The sequence below is a fragment of the Etheostoma cragini genome, chromosome 3, assembly GCF_013103735.1.
Source record: "Etheostoma cragini isolate CJK2018 chromosome 3, CSU_Ecrag_1.0, whole genome shotgun sequence".
NCBI classification, from domain to species: Eukaryota; Metazoa; Chordata; class Actinopteri; order Perciformes; family Percidae; genus Etheostoma; species Etheostoma cragini.
In genome coordinates this window covers 18,126,478-18,131,481 of record NC_048409.1, presented here as the reverse complement: position 1 = coordinate 18,131,481, position 5,004 = coordinate 18,126,478, and positions in this window count along the sequence as shown.

The following is a 5,004-nucleotide window of genomic DNA, read 5'->3' as shown; positions in this document are numbered from 1 at the left end:
GGGATAAACCCAATAGCGTAGCCCTTAGAGGGCTACGCCTATACTTATAGAAACTTGAGTTACCTCCGTAACTTACGTGATGAGGCATTAAAGAAAATATACTTACCTTAATGGGCAGCAACGAATTTGTGTAATAATCTGGCCCCAAACAAGAAGCAAAAATCTCTGCAATTGAGGCCGTTATGGTGAGTCAGGCCGGCAAACATAAAGGCAAATAAAATCCTTGCAATTCAGGTTGACTATGGCAATTCAGGCCAGTAAACCTAAAGGCAGGTAAGATCACGGCAATTAAGGCAGTTATGGCGAGTAAGGCTGGCAAACATAAAGCAAATGATAATATATTTTTTTAATATGTAGTAGTAGCCACCCTTTGCTCTGATTAATGCTTTGCACACTCTTGGCATTCTCTTGATGAGCTTCGAGAGGTAGTCACCTGAAATGGTTTTCCAACAGTCTTAAAGGAGTTCCCAGAGATGCTCAGCACTTGTTGGCCCGTTTGCCTTCACTCTGCTGTCAAGCTCACCCCAAACCATCTTGATTGGGTTCAAGTCCAGTGACTGTGGAGGTGCGTCACCCCATCACTTTCCTTCTTAGTCAAATACCCCTTACACAGCTTGGAGGTGTGTTTGGGGTCATTAACCTGTTAAAAAATAAATGATGGTCCAACTAAATGCAAACTGGATGGGATGGCATGTCGCTGCAGGATGCTACGTAATCATGCTGGTTCAGTATGTCTTAAATTTAGAATAAATCCACAGTGTCACCAGCAAAGCACCCTAACACCATCACACCTCCTCCTCCATGCTTCACAGTGGGAACCAGGCATGTAGAATCCATCCGGTCACCTTTTCTACGTCACACAAAGACATGGCGGTTGGAAGATCTCAAACTGGGACTTATCTAACCAAAGCACAGATTTCCACTGGTCTAATGTTCACTCCTTGTGTTTGTTGGCCCAAATAAATCTCTTCTGCTTGTTGCCTAGCTACTATTTGACCACGAAGGCCTGATTTGCGCAGTCTCCTCTTAACAGTTGTTCTGGAGATGTGTCTCCTGCTAGAACTCTGTGTGGTATCCATCTGGTCTCTAAACTGATCTGCTGTTAATTTGCGATTTAATCGGATGCAGAATTAAAATGCTTGATGCTTGACATCAGCAATTAAATACTTATAATTATTGCGGTAGCTCCGGAGAGAAACTCTTAACATTGCATATTGTTCCCTATCAAGAAAACACACCTGCCCACGTATTAGAACAAAGATTTAACTCCAGAGCATCTCACCAGTATGTGATGAATGCATAAAAAACTACTCCATCGCCTGATAACATATATTATAAATGTATAAAACTTAGCATTGTTAAAAAGAGTCTGAAAATGTTTACCAGGTCCACCTCCATGATGGAACCCACTGAGGCGCGTCAGGCTTAATCGTTTGGCGGCTGATGGCCAGTTCAATGCAGGTAGTAGCAAGTCGTGCGGCAATTTAGGCGCTGTTGATCAAGGCAAACATCCCAAAAAACTGCAATCTTGTGTGAGTACTTGCTGTAAGAAAATAACGCTGCCACGTTGCTACCATTTGTACCCGCGAGTATCCACCTGAGCAGAAGAAAAGGCTGCTTGACAGGAATGAGTGGGAGAGAGAATTTTTCTCTAAGCATCAAGACACAGGCCGTGAAAGCGTAAGTGAACATTTGCCAGTTGCACTCTTTGCCTGAAATGACAGCTGACCCCAGCAGAGAGAGAAACAGATTTAAAGCAGGAATGTAATGCAGTGATTGGCTGGTGAAATTCATGGCCAATTCTGATTGGTTTAACTTAAAAGTGAATGCCTTGAATTAGCTGATTAGTTTTAAGAAGAGAGAGAGAGAGATGATTAGTGTAGAAGTCTTCCTGAAAGAATTTACGCTGCGCTTCATTTAGTCTATTGGGCGTTGGACATGGCGTTTATAGTACCCCTATAAAGCAGAAATTATGAACAACACTTACCTCGTCTTAGGTCATCACACATGCAGGAGTTGAGACTTACAGAAAACCAAAGCAGGCAGTTGGCTTTCTGCCTTGAAGCAAATAATTCCACGGTTTACTTTCTCAAACAATGATGAAATATGCAACCATGCGTTGGTTCGAAAGGGGTCTCTTCCCGAACATAATCTCACAAAAGTAAAGTTTTCCGTGACTGTTATTCGACGTGCCCCAAAAAAGCAAATATTCTGCGTGGTCCAACACCACAGGCTCGGCGCAGCCTTCAAAGGCAGAGCTGAACAAACTTTACACTGTCTGTTGATTTAATTTGTCAGGCTCCGAAGGACTGTATAGCTGGGGTTTCAATTGTGTACGGTTTCTATGGCCAGACACCCATCCATTCCAATACATTCTGTAGTTTGATGATGGCATCAGTCCATGTCAATAAACCAATAAACCGAATGGAGAGGGCCAACTGAATGAGTTGTTCCCTATCTAGAGACACAATCATTGGCTCTTCCAACACAGATCTTGATTGCCATGAACTATACAATCAAATAAGCCAAAATGAGCTCTAATTAAGTGTTTGTGGGTGGCTCCATGTTGGTGAGACAGTGGAAGACAATGGACTTTCATAACTGCGAGCATTGATTGGATAAGATGCATATGCAACTATGACTTAGGAACGTATTGTGTGTGTGTGTGTGTGTGTGTGTGTGTGTGTGTGTGTGTGTGCTTGTCTTTGCATGGAGATGTAGCCGTTCAAGTTTGTCTCTGATCATTCTGCTCTCCTTTTCTCTTCTTACAAATCCAATTCCACTCTGCCACTGCCAATTTCAGGTGCTCTTTCTCTAGAATGCAGCGCCAGCCCATTTCTATGAAACAAACTGAAATTGGCAATTCACTCCCCTGTATCGATCCAGTCACCTTAAGACTAGGCACTCAACATTAAGAGCTGCCAACCAACCAAGATTATATATGTGTGTTCATGTGTGTGTTTGTCTGTGCGCATGTGATTGTGACTGGGAACCTGCACAAGTATCCTTGAGAATCAATAACCAGATTATCTACCTGATCTGTATAAACCAACAGTTATTAATCAGTCCCTCCAGGATTTCGATCGCAACAATTCACGCAAATTCAACCAATTACTGTGAATTTGGTGCGACTTGCAATTGTGACCAATAACCGCAACTTTTCCGCAAAGTTGACCAATAATCGCAGGTTCCCGTGTCTTCCACCAGTCCCAACAATTCCATGTGCCAGACTTTGCGTCCGTATGTGACTCTGTGGCATACTCTGAGAGCCACTGACCAAGCGGGAGTGAGAACAGGTTGACATCACACATGTCCATCCATCTATCCATCCATCTTCATCTGCTTATCTGGTATTGGGGGCAGCACGGGACCCCAAACTTCCTTTTCCTTTTTTCAACTTCACAGCAACAAAAATACAGAAGACATCGCAACTTTTATCACAATTTTTCACAAAAGGTCCTGCAAAATTAGGCATTTTGGGCTGCAGCAATCTAAAAATCTGAACTGATTTAGGTTTCTATTAGACAGCAGTCACAATTACATTTTTTAAATGTTTCTTTGCGTGTATTATTTGAAGTCTGTGTGTGTGTGTGTGTGTATATATATATTTAAATGTTGGCATTTTTGTTGGAACCTAATCATGTGGACAAAAAAGAAAAAACTGTGCAAACATGTGGCCTGCCTTTATAAAGGAAAGGCCTGATCCCAGAGACACAGCCTTGCCAATGTAACAGGTGTAAAAAAAAAAACTCAAGACAAAGTCTCACCTAAGTGTTGCCTTTAGGTCTGATTTCAGATTCTGTTTATGTATGCTTAATATGCTACATTAATTGTGTTGTCCCAGGATGTGTTAGTTAAATGCTACTACACATAAGGTTCTTTTCATCAGATCAGACCACACACCCACCTGAAGGTAGAATCTCATGTTAGTTTTATATTGCCTTTTTTGCTTCTTTATCTGTCTCTCTTTTACTATCTCTACACACTCACACACACTCACACACACTCTCTCTCTCTCTCTCTCACACTCTCACTCTCACTCTCTCTCTGTTGCTTTCTCATTCTCCTCCACCTTTTTCTCACACACGCTTGTTTTTTAGGTAAATAATGTAATGTTTATTGATTTAAAGAATTAGTAATTATTAATCAGTATTTAACAGTAAGGTATTGGTAAGTAAATGTGATATAATATATACACCCCTTTTTGTGACTTTATTCACAATTCAGTTATTGTTCCCTGAGTTCATGGGGGTCTCCCGTTTATTATTTATTCCATTTGATAAGGTTTATAATTTTCAAATCTTTATTAATATTGATCACATTTCTTTGATATTTACTTATAACTGAACCTGTGTCTTCTAAATCCCAACAGTTGTGTAACTCTTAAAACATTTTATCATCTGCATTCCCCTTTTGTTTTCTCAATGCGCGATAAAACACACAATAAAACACCCTCACTCTTTTATCTGACCTTGACTCTCTGTGTCTCTACACTAAAGTCTTCTCTCCAGTGATAAATGCCAGGTCTATTTATAATTGACTATATGAAACTATAGCAAATGTTCACTCAACAAGACTACTTGTCTAATCCAAACAAACCCCTTATATATTATGACACAATAATCACCTTGCTGTTGTTGAAATTGAACTTTGTAATATGTTTTCCACAAATTAATTATTCTTACCTGAACTGATAAATAAGTTTGCATGAATCACCTATTTTTTCATCCTCAAACTAATACTGTGTTAAGATACTGTAAAAGGGATCCAGATGCTAGGGAGATGACAATTAACTCAGGAATATTTATTGACAAAAGGCAAGGGAGGTAGGTGAACTGAGCAGTCATGGAGGGAAACGAGCAGGCAGGCGAGAGGTTTCCAAAATAAAAAGGAGAGCTGGAGTGCAGCATGTTCCAGAACACGACTTAGCAGGCAGACAGCAACTCAGACACCGGTGAAAGACTAAAGCAAGGTAGAGACAACAAAATGGTAGCCACAAGTCAA